Source organism: Echinops telfairi, unplaced genomic scaffold (genome assembly GCF_000313985.2).
Source record: "Echinops telfairi isolate 266 unplaced genomic scaffold, ASM31398v2 ScPeMD7_2291;HRSCAF=2852, whole genome shotgun sequence".
Taxonomy (NCBI): Eukaryota; Metazoa; Chordata; class Mammalia; order Afrosoricida; family Tenrecidae; genus Echinops; species Echinops telfairi.
The window spans coordinates 11,507,395-11,525,806 of NW_022106189.1; the positions used below are offsets into that span (position 1 = coordinate 11,507,395).

Genomic DNA, 18,412 nt, shown 5'->3' on the forward strand with positions numbered 1-18,412 from the left:
CGGATTCCGGGAACCCAAGAGGCAAGCGAATTTTGGGAATAATGAGGGTAACAAATGTATAGATTTGCTTTACACAATTGATCTATGTATTGTGATGAGTTGTATGAGCCCCAATAAATTGATTAAAAAAAAAAAGGAAGCACATGTACTTTCAAAGGACCATGGGTAGTCAAACCACAAGCATAAAATGTATCCAAGTCCTCACTGGTAACCTGGTGTCAGTCTAGAAATTGAGAATCAACCTGGGACCGTTGGATTAGCTTCTGTAAACCCTGCTCTATAGTGTGCACTGGTCACGAGGCCTTGTGTCTATGGAGCCCTCTTCATGTTTCTAAAACACAGTCACATGGGCAGGGCCCCAGGTCACAAATGGGCTTTTGTACATTTTAATGTTGAAAGGGTTCAAAAGAGGAGTTCAAAGGGTGAGGTGGTCCAGCACCCTGTCCACGGAGGAGGCCAGATGCAGCGGCTGGCACCCAGTTAGGGAGCACAGGGAGCCCACACGCTGCCAGGGCTGCTCTGCAGCTCCGGAGTCCCGGCCTTGCACCCTTTCTCACGCATGCGTGGGAAATCGAGTCTAGGCTCAATCTTAGAGACGCACAGGACACACAAAGAACTTGTAAAACAAAGAGCGAAAAATAGGAAATGAGAAAGCAGGGTAATCACCAACGTCTTAAAGAACCTCAGTGAACTAAACTCGCCCACTAATTACAGAAATGCAGGGGCTGCCAATCAAGGTGCTCATGTGTTTTCCTACAGTCTGTCTCGGTAAAATGCATCTACCAGTTCAGAAATCAGCATCACCGTTTACATCAAAGACAGAGAGCTCTAATACATACAAAGATGTTTATGCAAACATACTTATGTACGCAAAATGTGTTACATAAAATCACAGTTAAAGAAATAGGTATCTACACACAACTTTAAACCCCCCGGGATTGGTCCCCAAAGCAAGAAAGAGACAAATAAAACTAAGAATGCATTCGATTCAAGGTAGAAACCACAGTTGTATAAATATTCCAATTTAAAGAGAGAGATTTGTTATAAGGGCTCTATTTCTCCCTGCCGCCCAGAACATGCGCTTCCAAGCATCCAACATCAAGAACCAAGGCGCACAAATCAGCTCATCGGAAAACCAGCAGCTGCCCTCCTTAGCGGGGAATGTGCATGACACGCTGCTTAGAAGTGCACGGAGGCAGTAAAAATCAATGTTTCCATTTGTGGCCCATCAAAACATCTCTCTTCTTACCAATTAGAGGATGTACAATTTTTAGGTTCTTTTATTATCTGAACACGCCAACTCCTGGCAATACAAAAATCCCATTAAGGGCCAGGTATCGTATTTATCTCGGGAAAACTGACCTGCTGCTGTGGCAATGCAAGAAATAGAAAGCAAAGAAATGAGGACTATCATTTGGAGCCTTCAATATTATAATTCATCCCACAACCAGTCAAGCGTCCATCTCTGAAATTCCTAGTTTACACCTTCCTCCATTAAAAAAAAAGTTCTGTAAGGGAAGGAAGAGGACCTAATTCTGACTTTATTTACTTGCTGGACTCTCTAGAAAATAAGTTACATTCAGCACTATGCTTATGCTACTTTACTTACCACACAATTTAATAGACATATTCAAATTATTCCCCTATTTTTTTAACCATATTTACTTGGCAGTACTTTCTCTAACAGCTTATCTAATCTACAACTAGAACCACAACGTTACAATGCATCTGATCTCTTCAAATCTGGTACATCCTGTTGACTTGGAGTAGACAAATCAGAATGTCAATTCTCAGGTTTTTGTAAGTCAAAAACCCATGGAGTCATCCAAGCGCATACTCTGTTTTAAGAAACTGTCCCTTCCCTGCCACTGCCAACTAATGGGGAGGCAGGGTAGCTGCACAGAAGTGGGGGAGAGGGCTGAAAGCTCAAGTCAGGAAAAGGCAGGGACTTTACCTTTGGCGGGTCACGGGGCTCTGGCTTGGGCAGCCCACCTGACCCACAGGAAGGTGAGTCAGATGGAGACTTCAAAGCCAGATGTTTGGAGGAGAAGAACTTTGTCCCCTAGTGCACGCTATCATTTCAACAGAATTCTGATCTCTAAGACAGGAGCCCGTCAGTTGGGATAGGAAGCAGGACGAAGGTTCCTGTCCCAACTTTACCTTTTGACCAGCCATTTCCATGCCCAGAAGGATTCAAACCTCTCAACAGGTACCAAAGTTAGAGCAAATGGTATCAATTTCCCTTTGGTAGATAAGAACACTCTACTCACCCAAACTATGCAAGGAATTGAACCTCCAGGGTCCGGTGTTGGCATCCACTAAAGCACTTTTGTTAGTTGAAAGCTTGAGCCCCGCCATGAGTAACAACAAAAAGGTCTGGCGACCTACAGCGAACCCTCGTTTATCGCGGTTAATCGGTTCTAGACCCTACCGTGATAAATGAAATTCCGCGAAGTAGGAGTCCTTATTTGTAAATCAAATATTTTCGTAGTTAGAGCATAGAGGACATGAAAAAACACCCTTTAGTCACCATTACACTCGTATGACCCAATTTATTAAACAAAAAAGGGAAAATACAGTAAAACATTTTAGACGTTACAATTATCATTTATTATTTATTATATTATTTATGGCATCTAGTTTACAATATTACATATTTCACATACAGTATTATTATACATAGTTCTTACAAATACTGTAATCAATAGCCTATGAAATGACTTAAGGGATGTACTCTACAGGTGGGTCGCCATCTTTTTCCTCTGAAGGAGCGGGTGTAGGCAGTGGGTGCTGTTACGCAAAAACCGTGATAGAGTGAAGCCGCGGAAGTCGAAGCGCGAAGTGGCGAGGGTTCACTGTACTTCCAAAAACAACCTTTGACCACCCCATGAAACACAATCATACTGACAACTCTAAGACATCTGGGTTTTGTTCTGGTGTTATACACCATGCCTTCCTCTAAGTGCTCTAGTCCAGGAGGGAGAAAGCCCGAGGGATACCAGTCCCCTCTGGAACACTATCTGGGGGCTCCTCTTCCCTAATCTCTTAACTTTAATCCATCTAATCAGAGATGACCCTTCCTGTCCTCAGTCTCACCTGTGTCCAGCTCAAGGGCCCTGCTGGTCCCCCACCTATGGTGGAAGTGGCCTTAGTAAATGGTGAGGAGCCAGAGCCAAGAGACAGGGAGAGCACATCTAGCCCTGTCCCAGTTCTCGTCCCAAATGCTGCCACGTATTTCCAACACGGGGTCCGCCTGGCACCCTTGTGTGGCCTGGGCCTGAACTGCAGGTGACCCGCTGGGGCTCACAAAGCAAAGTCAGCAGCTGAGTGGAAGACAGTGAGCTCACGTCTTCAGTAGAGACCTCCAGGGGCTGGAAGCGATTTCCCAGAATGGGAATTAGCTCCTTTCCCTCCAACCCCACCCCAGTCCTCCTGGGGCTGGTTGGAGCGGCTTGGAACTGAGCTTGCCCAGCGAAGGCCCAAGCTACACTGTTCCAAATGGGGGCCAGCCCTCTCTCTTGAGACCACATGCATGGATGGGAAACTGGATTCGCTTCTCTAGCCAGGTGGCAAAGCTCCCTACATCCCGAATCTACCCTGAGCTCCACCCGACACTCAGAGCAAGGTTTTTATTGCAGTCCGCATGCCTCTTCCCTGTGCACAGGCACCCACCAAGAGCAGCTAGCGGCTACTGATTGCCTGCTGTAGGCTGGGCACATTCTGAACACCTTGCACGCATAGCCTCCCGCAGCCAGCCTTGTAATGGGGGCACTGTCTTACCCCCATTCTCCAGGGGAGAAAGAGGACCAGGAGGTGATGAAGTGCCGGGGCTGAGTGTGGAGCACAATTAAGTCTGACTCCAAATCTGACTCTTGACCACGATACCCCAGGGTTTCCCCAGAACACTCCCAACCCTGCCATCGAGATGCTTCTGATTCGTAGTGACCTTATAAGGGCAGAACAGAACTACCTCTGTGGGTTTCCAAGACTGTAACTCTTTACAGGAGTCGAAAGCCTTGTCTTTCTCCCATTGAAAAAAAGGTGGCACTGAGGAGCTTCTAACCACTCCAAGATGACCTGTAGGGCCCAGAAGGTCCAGCAAGGTCTCTGCTGGCCTCACTGAACACTTCAGCCACAGGGGCCTTCTTTCAACCCCTTTAACTGCCCAGTTTATTCTGCCAAGGACTTCACTCACCAGTAACTCTTCACTCAGCAATAAGGCTTATCTGCAAGCCCCAGCCCCAAGGTCACTCTGTTCTAACTCTTGTCAAGATGGCCTTCAACTTATGGTGACCCCAACTCACAACAGACCTAAACACAGACTGGTCCTGCACCCTCCCCATGATCAGTTACACATCTGACCACTACCACTAGGCTTTTCTCCTTGGCTGCTTTGGCCTGGAAGGGCTGCTGAACCCTGTTCGGCAACAGAGCAACACACAAGCGTCCCCTGGCAGATGGGTGGTGGCTACGTAAGAGGAGCACATACTGGGAAGTTATTCTGCCTCTGCCACCTGAGAAGTGAGAATACTACCACCGAGCCAACTACCAATGCCGCCAGGTTGCCATTATTCTGTCTCCATGACCCCCTTCCCTTTCTTCAGGGCAGTTGGCACATGTGCAGCCATACTGGTGTGGGTTTATTTGTCTAGAAAGATAAGCATGACCGTATCGTCCATCCCATAGTGGAACTCATCCATAGTGAGTTCCATAGTGAGACTCATCCAGAAAAGAGATATCCACTAAGCCTCATGAATACAAACGCAAAAATCTTCAACAAAATACTGGCCAATAGGATCCAACAAATATACCAAAAAACAATACAGATGATTAAATGGGATGCATACCAAGCACATAGAAATGAGTCAACATTAGAGAGCAAATTAATGCAATTCACCACATAAACCAAACAAAGGATAAGAATCACATGGTCATATCAATAGATTCAGGGGGGACAGATATTTGATAATCTCCAGCACTCATTCCTGATAAAAACACTCAGCAAAATAGGAAAGGAAGAGGGGCCTGAGTTTCCTAGGGCTGCTTCAATAAAATCCCACTTCTTAGGTGGCTTGTAAGAACAGACTACCACACATTTGTTCGACCATGTCAAAAGGTAACATGCGATCAGGAACTGAAGAAGTCCACTCATGAAACACAAGGCTCCGGGAATTGACGAAAATGCTAAATGAAATGTCCCAACAAACAGAGCACAAACTGGAAGCGCTCATGGTCTAGACCAGAAAGAATGGGACGACAGCTAGTTGGCCAAATGAAAGGAGAAACTCCATATTTGTGCCCATTCCAAAGAAAGGTGAGCCAGCAGAATGTGGACATTATTGAACAATACTATCACTAGTGTCGCATGCAAGTAAGATTTTGCGGAAGAACGTTTTAAAATGTGTGACCCTGACAGGGGGCTGCCAGAAATTTAAACTGGATTCAGAAAAGCCTGTAAATGAGGAGTAGCACTGATGCGGTCAAATAGAACTTGGCTGAAAACACAAAATATCAAAAAAGATGTTTGTGTTTCATTGACTATGTAAACGCATTTGACTATGTGGGTCAAAACAAACCATTGGTAACATGGAGAAGAATAGGAATTCCAGACCACTAAATTGTCTTAAAAGGATACCTATCTACAGATAAAAAGACAGTTGCCTGAACAAAACAAGGGAATGCTGCCTGGCTTAAAATCAGACAAGAACAGCGTTCATGATAGTCAATCTGTAGACTAAGCAAATGATCTGACGCGTGAGACCACATAAAAAAGAATGTGGCATCAGCATTAGACAAAGGTTCATTCAATATGCAGATAACACAGCCTCGAAGCACTTGCTGATTTAGATCAAAGACTGTCCTTCTATTTGAATTACAACTCAATGTAAACAAAACAAAATCCTCAAAACTAGAGCCGTGGACATCATGGAAAAACTGAAAAAGCCAGGGGTTGTCAAGGATTTCGTTTTACTTAGATCCACAACCCGTACTTAGAGAAGCAAAGGTGGTTTGCACCAGGAAAATCTCTTGCAAAAGACCTCTTTTTAAAGGATTAAAGAGCAAAGATGTCGCTGTGAGGTCTAAGGTACACCTAACCCAAACCATGTTATTTTCAATGGCCTCATGCGCATGTGAAAACTTGACATTGAATAAGGAAGACCAGAGAAGAAGGGATTCATTTTAATTATGGTGCTGGATAAGAATATTGAAAGTACTATGGACTGAAAGAAAAATAAATCTGTCTTGGAGGAAATATAGCCAAACTGCTCCTTAGGCTTGAAGTTAAACAAGTGGCCATCTAGCAGAGAAGCAGAGAAGCACCAAGCCCACATGGAAAAAGCACACCAGCCTGTGTAATGAAGTGTCGAGGGGATCAGGTAGCAGGCATCAGAAGACCCAGAACAAATAACACAACATATTGAGAACGAGGGGGGGGTCAGAGCAGAGACCCCCAAACTATCTGTAGAGAATGGTATATCCCCACACAGAAGAGTCACAATGAAGGGATGAGTCAACCAGGCCGCAGTATACCACCAATGAAACACACAATATTCCTCTGGCTCCTTGAGGCTTCCACAAGCCCCACTATCATGAGCCCAGTCCTGCCTTTCACTGCAGGGTAGACCGGAACATGTGCACAAGTACAGATAAGAGTTAAGAATTCAAGACACACAGAATCCAGGAACAAGAATGGGGGCAGTGATACCAAGGTAGGGGGAAGGTGAGGAGAGGAGGGAGAGGGAACTGATCCCAATAATCGACACATAACCATCCCCCACCCCACAGAAGGAGGAACAACAGAAACCATGGGGAAAGGGAGACAGCGGTCAGTGTAAGATATGAGAATAACAATCATTTATCAAGGGGTGACGAGGGGGGCGGTAGGGAAAAAGAGGAGCTCATACTAAGGACTCAACAGAAAGTAAATGCTTAGAAAATGATGACAACATAGGTACAAATATGCTTGATACAATTGGTATATGGATTGCTATAGGAGCTGTAAGATCCTCCAATAAAATGCTCTTTCCGTTTAAAAGTGCTCCTTAGAAGTGAGGAAGGCAATTCTTGATCTCAGGTATTTTGGGCATGTTATCAGAGGGACAAGTTTGTGGACAAGAACATCCTGCATGCAAGCATGACAATGCAGAGGGTCAGCAAAAAAAGAGGAAGCCCTTCACTAAGATGGAAAGATGGACTGGCAAAATGGCCGCAAAGATACACTCAACCATAACCATTGTCAGGATGGTGCAGACTTAGGCAATGTTTCATTCTGTAGTACATAGGTCTGCTATTAAGCAGAATAAACTGGATGGTACCTAACAACAACTTAAGAAAGAAGTGTATTTTCTCACAGTCTGGAGGCGGGGGTCTGAGACTAGGGTTGCTGTGTTGGTTCTTTGGGGGGTTCTAAGTATACCAGTCAAATAGCACTGAGAACCATCTATTCCAGTCTGACCACAGGTTCATCTAACTGATAACAACTTCAAAGGTTATTTCCAAACACGGTCATGTAGACATATACCAGCGAGTTAAGTGTCAATAACCTCTCTGAGGGGCAAAACTCAATCCAGAATAGTGCCTAATTCCCTGCCCGTTCCTAACTGGGTTGGCTGGCTTGATGACACACTTGACCAAAAGAATTCTGTAAGAACGATGCTCTTGGGCTTCTGAATCTGGATCAGAAGAAGTTCATAGCTTCCATCTGGGTCTCTTTGTCTCTTGGGATTCTCTCCCTTGAAATCCAACGAATGTACTAGTAGCCCAAATTACACGAAGAAACCATGTATAGCTACCTATCCCAGGTAAGGCCCTAACCACTAGCACCCCCAACTGCCAGTCATGAGAGTGACCCATGCTGGTCATCCACTCCAGATGAGTTTGCAGATGACAGCAGTCGCAACCACACGCTGAGCTCATTCAGAATCCCTCGAACCATGAGAAATGTTAATAACTCGTAGTTTCATACCATTAAGCTTTAGGATGGTTTGTTACACAGTAATAACCAGAAATCGCTCTCCTTCTGTACCCAACTATACCCACTGTCATCTCAGAATCCATACGCTTAAGATAGGGTATGGGACAGCTTCTATGAGAAAAGAGATAGCAATAAAATTTTTCACTTCATTTTTCACTATGAAATAGGGTATTTCCCCCACCCCAGGTCTAGCAGACCCAGCCATCCACTGCCCTTGCCAGAACGCTTTCATTCCGATCATAAAATTAAAGAAGACAGCAGGTGCCTGGAGAAAGAGGTGTGTGGCATGAGATGCTTGGGAAGACAAATGGCACTACATTCTTGAGGGAGAGGGCAGCAGAGAGAGTAGGAGGTGTCCCAGCCTCCCCTGAGGTGATGCCAACCACCATTTAAGCACCAATACCACCACTGACTTACATCACCCAATTGTCACCCTCAAGTTAGCCCTATGTAATAGTATTATTGATATACCCACTTTCCAGTCGGGGAAACCAAGTTTCAGAGAGATGCATGTCCATAAGGAAGGCCTGAACCTGAATTCAAACCCAGTGTTTGGATTCCAGATCCCCACTCTCACCCACTGCCTGGAAAGGCAAAGAGGGAATGCCTAGGACAGGGTTGGGCAGAGGCAGCTGGCTGGAGAAACAGTGAAGAGACAGTGCCAGGAGAAAGGGAGAAAGGGGGCAAGGGGAGGCCCGGGGACCATGCTGTCCCAAGAACAGGGCATTTCCTACCTTCTCAGCAAGTTTCTTAAGCTAATGAGTCAGGCTTTGGGGGCCTCACCCCCACTCAAGGGTCGAGTGAGGAACGGCTCAGCCAGGACCACCAGTGAGCATCACTTCCCTCTCAGCCCAACTCCCTGTGCCTGGTGCACAGCCCGCGCTACAGTCAGCGAATCTCACTTAGAAGGCTGGCTCTCCTTCCTGAGGGTCCAATGGAAATCAGCTGAACACCCTGGAAACCTCCCAGGTGCCACCTCTGTGACCCTGGGACTGGGTACTTGCCCAGGGAAGGCAGGGGGCCAGGAGCAACCCCCACACCCTTGAGAAAGAGAACATGCCAGGAATCGCATGCACCCACATCTTTCTTGTATTCACCCCACAAATATTTAGTGAGTGACTGCTATGTGCTTACCATGCCGATTTGTACATGACAGGTACTCTCAGGCCCCATGCACCTTAGTGGTCTCAAAGGCCAAACAAAGCCTGACACAGTAAAAACATGGGGTAGGTTAATGAGGGAGCAACAAAGTAGTAGAGCTGATAAATGCCTATCGCAAGGACCAAGGTGGGTGGCCTCAGTCTGCCCCACCCCACCCTACCCCTATGAGTTTTACTCTGAGTAAGTTGCTCCTTCCACCCGAGACTCTTGATTCCTTACAGGTAAGGAAGGACCCTGGTCATAAAAATTCATCATAGAAACCCTGTAAGACAGAGAACTGCCTCTGTGGGTTTCCAAAACTGTACATTTGTACAGGAGTAAAAAGCCTCATTTTTCTCCTGCAGAGTAGCTGGCGGTTTCAAACTGCTGACCTTGAGGTTTAGCAGTTCAACATATATCCCATTTGACTGAATGGCAGTGAAAGGTCACCAAACAGTTAAGTGTTCAACTACTAACAAAAAGATTAACAGTTCAAACCTACCCAGAGGCACCTTGAAAGACAGGTCTAGCAATCGACTACCAAAAGGTCAGAGCCATGAAAACCCTACACAGCACAGTTGTACTCTTGTGTTAGCAAGTTGCCTGCTTCAGCTTACAAGGCTGCCTTCCTGCAAGACAACCCCAAGGAGAAACAAATCCACAGAAACTCACATATAAGAGAGAGTTTTATATAAAAGTTAAGTGTGCATCAAGAAAACATCCCAACCCAGTGCTGCCCAAGCCTACAAGTCCAACATTAACCCATATGTCCAACACCAATCCACAAGTCCTCCTCCATCTCACAAAACAGACTCAATGACGCCAACTGCAGGAGGAAAGCCGAGTCAGTGAATGTGTAACCATCTCAACACTGGCAGGGTCTCCGCACGGCTGCTCCAGCACCCAGGGCTGCATCAGGGTAGGTTCATGTGGCTTCTCAGGGATGTCTTACAGGAAGTGAGCCTTGCCAGCTGAAGCAGGGAACTGGCTAAGGCAGCTGCACCCTGGTCCGACCATCAAAAAGCAAGAGACCGGAGAACTAGAAAGGTGAGGCTCACTGAGCCATTTATCCCTCCGCCCTTCAATTAACCCCACATGTGTTTATCGGCCAGGTTGGCACAATCAACTAACTACCTCAACTCTGACACTCGTCGTGTCGATAAACCTCGGGCAATTGATTCAACAGTAATTGATTTGCTTTTTTTTCTTTTGTCCCTTGCCTCACAGGTGGAAGTGAAGCTCACAAGATCGTGTGGTGCTTGATTCAAGACGTTTGTGCACACAGGTAGACACTGAGTGGAGAGAACACAAGAGCCAATGAGGCCCAAGGGGCCATGAAAAGACAGGCATCAGGCATCAGAGCAAGCAGGAAGGGAGGATGTGGGCAGAGAGGTGCAGGAAGGGTGCCATGGAGGAGTGACAGTGGAGTAAAAAAAGTAAGGGTGCTATAAACCATGCCAGGTGACAGCAGGGAAGGAACTTGGGAGAGGTAGTGAGTTCGGGCAAGAAGGGTTCCCATTTCACATTTCTCCTCCCAATTTGGACTTGACAGGAGACCTCTCCGTGCACATCCATGAAAACAGAACCCAGACAAGAGTGCTAGACATGCCCAGGCCCTGAGTGGCCAAGACAGTTAAGCCTTCCACAAGCAATGAAAGTCTGGCATTTTGAATCCATCCAGAGGTGCCTTGGAAGAAAGGACTGGAGATCTAGTTCTGAAAAAACAAGTCACTGAAAATCCTATAGAGCACAGCCCTCCTGTGACAGTATGGCGTTGTCATGAATCAGAATCAACTGCGAGGTAATTGGATGTTTGTTTGAAGTAAATCACCACACACATAAGTAGAGGACAGTTGGATTCCCATGGCTGGGGAATGACAGGGGCAGAACAGACTTGGGAGTCACTCTTTCTACATTCCGCCACGTAGTAGCTGACCAAATCAGGAGCCCTGATGGCACTGGTAGTTAAGTACTAGGCTGCCAACTACAAGGTTGGTGGTTCAAACCTACCGGTTACTCTAAAAGAGAAAGATGAGGCAGTCTGCTTTTTTTAAAGGTTTAAAGCCTTGGACACCCTCTATAGGGCTGCTTTGACTCTAAAATGAGTCAATGGGCTCAGGTTTAAGCTACTTACATTAGCTTATTTTAGTGAGGCAATATTGACAACACCTGACACCTTGCCCAAAATAAAACCTTAGAAAACAGCAGTTACTATTACTGATTTCTATTACTCCGGCAGCATCATAACACAGACAGGAGTTGGAAACACCTCCCCATTAGGAGTGCTCTGTCAAGAGGATGGAGAAGGTCGAGGGCTAGCAGGGGACATGACCCCTTGGAGGGCGTTCCAAAGAGTCCACTAGACCAAGCGAAAAAAGCCTGGGCTCAAGTCCTGGCCTCCTCTCCTCCCTGGACAAAGCACTCAGGACGTCCTCTCCCGGGTAGCGGCTGTCAGGGCAGGTGCTATGTTAATTGAAGACCAGGGCAAAGAATGTGCAGTCCACAGCCCCCTTTTCACACACCGCTCCCAAGCTCCTTTCTCGTTGCTCAATCCTACAGGAGGGGATGTCCTCTGATAGAAGAGAGGTGTTTACTATTTCTAGAGGGTTTACCCCGGAGCAACACATTCTGTTCATAGAAAATGCATGCTCTTTTCTAACAGCAAAGAAATTCCTCCTAATGTGTTCACTAGCCGCCCGTCCCCAAGAGCACAGGTGGGAGGAAACACCGGCTGAGCCAGGACAAAGTCAAACCCGGAGTCCAGCCTCCAGGTGGCATTTGCTGGGCCCAGTGAGCATAGTGGGTTACACATTGGCTGCTAATCACAAGGTCCGCGGTTCTAAAGCACCAGCTGCGCTGGGCGAGAAAGATGAAGTCTTCTATTCCTATTCAGATGTACAGTCTTAACAAAAAATGTCCAGCCTTAGAAATCCAGAGGGGCAGTTCAACCCTGTCCTGATTTGGTTTGGTCCTGATACTGAAGGAAGAGTGTCTGTGAATACACTCCTGGGCTGGTGAGCAGGGAAAGGTCAACTGCTGGGGTTGGCAAGGCCAGATGCCCGAGGGCCAGGCAAGAAGCCCTCCAACGCCAATCCATCCATTACTGACTACAAATTCCAGAAGGCAGCCATTATTTATCTTCGGGTTCACAGTATTTGCGATGCACCGTGAGCACTCCGCGGAAAGGGCCCTCTTGGCAGCAGAGCTGTAGGCAAACATTTTAACACGCACTTAGCTGTCCTAGTTTTGCTTCTTAAATAAGGAAGCAACCTCTCCATGGCTGCTGTCTGAGGGCACCTGCTGCCAATCACCCCTCCTCCCCCATAGCTCCCACCAGGGCTGGTGGTTCTGTGCACAGAATTTCAAGCCCAGGTCAGTCCGAGACGCTGAGCCACACCTGGGCCACGCACACAAGCCTCCCTGGGATGCTCCATCACTGCTGCAGGTTCAAGACTGGGCGCAGGGATCCCCTGTTCTCAGGCCCACCCACAGAATGCCCCTTCCATTGCAGGAATTCTACAACCAGAGAGCAAAACAAATAGCCGCATGAGAACAAACACTTCTTTCATACCAGACCTTTTGATTTATTCACATCCTTTATTCCCATGGCCCCCATGGCCCAGCAAAAGGTGTGTGACCATCAGACCTATTGACAGAGGGAAACTCAGTAAAGCTTGGATGAATCCACTCTGTCACCCAGATAATGAATGGTCCAGAGCATGCAACTCCAGTTACACAAATAAGGACAGTGAGTTGAAGATGCAGTAAATACAGGGGATACACCACCCCCAAGGGGTAGCCCTGCTCAAAGCCTCTAATGGTCACCATATAACAAAGCAAGACCCCACGAGACCAGGTTCTTGCTTTTGCGTTTGTCTTTTTTAAGTAGAAATTCATGTTTTCACGTAAAATTTGGATTGGTCAATGTTGGCTTCAAGTTTTAGGAAACACAGAGTGAGCCAGACAATGTACCGTGGAGGGCTCGCTGTACTTGGGGGACAAACGGTGAAGGCCTTTGCCATGGGCCAACCCAGCCCTCTTCATCCCAGGGTAGCAATGAGCTCCTCGCCAGACAGGGAAGTGAGCCAGGCAGGGATGGAGATTACACTTCTGAGCCTCAGTTTCCTTTCCTATAAAATGAGGATACCACCACATTTTTTGTTCAGCTTGCGGAAGTTCCTATGGGTGGCACCCCAAGATGACCTCAGCTCTAAGCTGACTGTAGTCAGATCTGAGCCAAAGACTGTAGTCAGATCTGAGCCAACTCTTTCCCATCACCCGCCCTGCTCCTTTTCCCTCCACATCTAAGTGCACCTACTACGTGCCAGAGACCATTTTAGGTGCTACAGGTGCACCAGAGAACACAGTACAGTTCCCTGCCCACCTGGGGAGTCAGGACTCAGGTCGGCATTTGCAGGCCAATTCCAACCCCAACTCAGCTCTTGGCAACGCTGGGTGTTACATCTACTCCACGGACTGTTCTTGGTTGTAATCTTTACAGAAGCAGACCAATAGGGCTTTCCTCTACAATACCTCTGCGTGGGTTCAAACTGCCCCGTCTTTAAGCTAGTAGTCAAGCACACTGTTTGTACCAACCAGACTTTTTTGTGCTGTGCACACATGTCTTGTCAATACTGCTGGATGGATACACAACCCTATCTCCCAGGGCGGTGCAAGTGCAGTGGCAACTCACAGAGACAAAGCTTCCCCTCCGCTAGCATGCCTGGAGCCCACTCCGTCTCTGATAAATACAGGTGTAGAGCAAAAAGGTGTTGGGAGGGAGGGAGGGAGGGAGGCACCTTGGAGGGAGGAGGAGTGAGGAGGAGGCAGAAAAAGCAGTCACAAGGCCGCCATTCAAAATAAGAAGAAATTCTTTTTTTCCAGCAAGTAATTAACAGTGTTCTTCCTCCAAGTCTCAGTCATAAAAACCTGATCTTGCCGCGAGCACAAACATGGCACACGCCAGTCCCCTTTTGTGACCTTCTAGGCCTATGGCCATTCTTGCCCTCCCTGGACTGTCACGCTCCTTCTTTGACAGCCACCTGGAAGGAGAAGGAAAAGGTGCAGGTGCAGGGACAGAGTGGGAGGATGGTTGGCAGCAGCCTAGAGGCCTGCATAAATCCCACTCTTAGTAGCAGAGCCACAAACCATCACTTTGTGGGGGCTGAGGGAAAGGGGCTATGATGAGCATAGGGGCCTGTACCACTAAAGACAGAGCCAATGGCCAGATTAGGGTCAAAGATAAACACTGAGGATGTGTGAGTAGGGGGGTCGCGCTTGAGCCCCAAGACCTTGCTGCTGTTGCTGTGGGGTCGGCCAAGCCAGACCCACCCAGACCTCGTGCTCCATCTATAAATGATGGCCTGGCTGGTGGAGCAGCCGTTTGGAAGGCAGTACCCCTGCTGGCTCAGTTCTGTCTGCTTTATACACACAGCCGTGCATCAACATAGATTTTCACTATAAACTTAAAAGTTTACAAAAGTTAATCCACTTCATCCACTAAGATCTTAAAAGCTTATAAGCAGCTATCTGAGGCCTAACTACTGGTCTTTCCTCATGCACAGTAAAGAAAAACAAGGACCCACAGGATCAATAGTAGCACGAATGAAGGACCTCGGAACCTCAGTGCGCACAACCCTGAGACCTAAGCTCAGCTACTACTATCACCTGCCCTGACAGGGATCGCATCGCAAGGTCTTAGACAGAGTGGGAGAAAAGTGTGGAAACAAAACCTAAAATCTCAATTAAAAAAATGACCAGGCTTACTGATCACATAGATACAGGTAGGAGCCCGAGTTTAATTTCAGACCCTCTGTCACCCTTCAGCGAACCAAACTCACACCCTGGAATCAATTTTCAGCCAAACAATAGACAGGTTCAGGCAATAGACAATAACACCAGGGAGGTGCACACTCCGTTAAAACAATCAACCATCTGAGAGTAAAAGGGCAGCATTAGCTCACAAACAAAACTCAGAAGGCACGAAGGGAAAGGCAAGGAGGAGACATGGAAACCAGGACGAATGGACAAGGATGCAGGGGGGTACATGATGTTACACTGCGGGATTTGCAACTCATGAGATGGGACAAAGTGAGTGTGAATGATTGAATGGAAAACGGATTTGTTCCATAAGCCTTCAAACTGCCACCTATTTTTCAATATAAAAAATTTTTAAATCAAAAAATAGTTCACCTACTTCAAGTCTATTCCTATGGGACCTTGGGTTCCTGTGTCAGGTCTCGGCTTAAGGAATCTTCCCTTACCCAAGTCAGTCTCCCAGACCCTCTCCAACAGCTTAGACCCCAGAATTGTTCTCGAGGCTCCTCTCTTTCCTGCTCTCCTCTCAGTCTGCTGTGTTCTGTGTAGAGGACCAGATTAGGCCCAGGACCAGTGCGTAACCTCAGGCAGGAGAAGGGTGGGTGCCAGTTTTGCTCCCCTGTCCCGTACTCCCCAGAACCCAGCATAAAGCCTGGTACCCAGCTGATGCCCAATGAATATCAGTTGAATGAATGCATGAGAACACAATCTAGGAAAGCCCTTCCCAAATCTGCCATGGACCTGTACTTCTGTGGAGGGATGAGAGGGGGAAACAAAAGCAGAAGCAAACACAGAACAGCAAAAGAATTCCCTGGCCTCGGCACTCGGAGACAGCCCCTCAGATTCCCATGGGGCACCAGAAGCCAGCTGCTCCTCAATCCCATTGACCCTCCACACCCTGGCTCATCCATCCTCCGGCCACAGCAGATAGGCTGCATAAAGCTTTTAAAAATTAACGAGTCGCCAGGCATGGAGACAGCCCGGAGCGAGGCTGCATTCTGGGGAATACAGAAGTAGCATCTGGAGAGAAGGGCGCGTGTCTGATGGGGTCGTTTTCACCATGTTGTTGTTACTGAGGGAGAAACCAAATGGTAGCCCACTTGGCTTCCAAGAAGCTGGCTCAGATCACACCCCCCTCCCAGCATCCCCTCAGAGGGAGGGGTGGCCACCCCAGCCCACCTTCGAGGACCCCTCTGAGCAGTGGGCTTCTTCTGGGACCTTGTTGGTCTCCCTGATGCTTAGCCTCCTCCACTTGCTACGGTTGACTGGCTTTCAGCTGATTTTCCTCCCATCCCCCAGAGGGTGCTTGGAGTCCCACATGTGGGCTGTAAGGCATTACAGGAAGTCTCCAGAAACCTGGATTCCTAAGGCAGCTTACAGAAGAAAGCCAACAGCTCAGGCAACACAACACTCTCCACCTGCCCTTTGAGGGACCTCAGAGGTCCCTTAGCAGGATCACCCTTCCCAGGGAATTGGACTAAGATGGAGATGGTGCTATCCCCGGAGAGCAGTTTCCTCAAAGAGACACATTCCTACACAATTCGTTCTGAGCCCTGTGGCACAGATCAAAGATCAAGTGGGTAGATGCAAAAACTTTCAGACCCACCCCACAGGCCTGTTTCCTCGCCCATGACCAATACCTGCGTGGTCCATATGCCCTCTCACACAGCCCGCACCTCACTCGGCCCACCCAGGCTCATCCTCAAACCATCACTTAACTCAGATTTCAAACTGCTCTCCAAGTTCCTTAGTCAACTTGAAGCAGAAACCTTTTATTAAATGCTGCTAATTTTTTATTGATCACGCTGTGAATCATTTCATTTTCCATTACTGCAAATGTCTCCTATCAGGGCGCCAAGATTACACATCTCTATTCAGGTTTGAGCAACGTGTCACTTTTAATCAGTTTTTCATTTCTGCATTGCTCAAAAATTAGAAAGCAAGTTCCTCATATCATTACTGCTTTTGTTTAAAAAAAAATGTTTCCATACCAGAAAGGTGATTATACTTGGAATAAATATACATGAATCAAATTCAAATGAAATTCCTCCCTGACTCTAACTAATTTTAACATTAGCTTTTGATAATTTTTTTTAGGTTTATTTTCACAGAAAGATTGTTCATAATTATTGTTCATGCTCTCCCAAAACACTTATGTTACTAAAGTGTGAAATGTCTTCTAACACAAAGACAGATCTCTGGGAAGTAATTACAGAAATGCATTCAGGGGCAATAATTCTATATTAGCTGTCAGCAGCAGACATCATCTGAATGGCACTTGTTATGAAGGAATTATTTGTGTTGGCACTGAAGGCATGGCAGGCAAGCCCAAACTGAAAGACTGCATCCGACCATAATCACGAGCTCCCTCATCACAGGTCATATTAAGTTTAAATCATTACCTGAAAGCCGAGCGAACCCGTACCTAACTGTCTATTGTGGGAGCATTCTCTGAGACATACTGGAGCGCTATGTGGTCTCCCTGTTCGCAGCGTGGTGCAATTACCCTGAGTCTCAAAAGGATTCTGCCAGGAGCTTGTCACAATAGGGAGAGAGGAGGTGGCAGGGTGTCTATTAAATGCTAACTCATGTCACCAAACAGAATTTTCAAGAATTACAAATTGCCGAGATGCCTCGAAGCTGACCCCTCAAGTTAAGAAGAGCCCAGAATATTATTCCGAACGTGCAAGTAGTGGCAGCTGAGACAGGAAAGGGCTCTCTGTAAGAGCTCACAGGGATATGGCTGGGGGTGGGGGTCTGTGGGTTACACACATAACTCCAAGAAGGCACAACTGGGGCAGGCCCCCCAATAACAACATGCTAGAGCCACAATCTACTAAGGATTGATGTGCTGAACGACTAGAAATAGAGAAGATGCCGTGTTAGCACCTCCTGTTCTGAGTCTCAGTTCTTCACTTAAGAAATAGCAAAATTGATTCTAGAAGCCAAGAAAGGACCAACTGTTAGTGTCTGGGGACAGAAAGGAAGCCTGGGACGAAGAACAGATCATCAGCCTGGACTCAGGGGTCCCACAGGCACCAGAGGGAATCTGCAAAGAACCAAGGGGGCCTTAGTCTCCCCATCTCTAAAAAGGATAAACTGAAGGCCACTGCCCTGGGTTGTGCTCATAAATCAGTGAGCTTTTCTAGGAGCACTGGTGGTGTAGTGGTTACATGTTGGGCTGCTAAACAAAGGGTTAGCAGTTCGAAACCAGCCAGCTCTGTGGAAGAAAGACAAAGCTTCCTATTCCACTAAAGATCGACAGTCTCAGCAACTCCCAGGGGGAGTGCTGCCCTGTCCTACAGAGTCGCTATGAGTCAGAATTGACTGGAGGGCAGTGAGGCTTTTCTAGTCTTCTTGTTTCCCCCAGAGACTGGTCTTTCCTAAGAAGGTGTAGGACAATAAGAAGGTAAAAGGATTGCTTCTTCTCACAAGGTGAGACCCATCTGCCTGGGCAGTGCCTCCCCTGCCCACAGCACC

At 47.2% G+C, this 18,412-nt stretch overlaps 1 protein-coding gene across 2 annotated transcripts in view; it reads right to left on the bottom strand.

The window, feature by feature from the left end:
- ZNF423 (zinc finger protein 423) overlaps nt 1-18,412 on the bottom strand; it is a 362,848-nt gene that overhangs the window by 293,102 nt on the left and 51,334 nt on the right. The window lies entirely within an intron of this gene.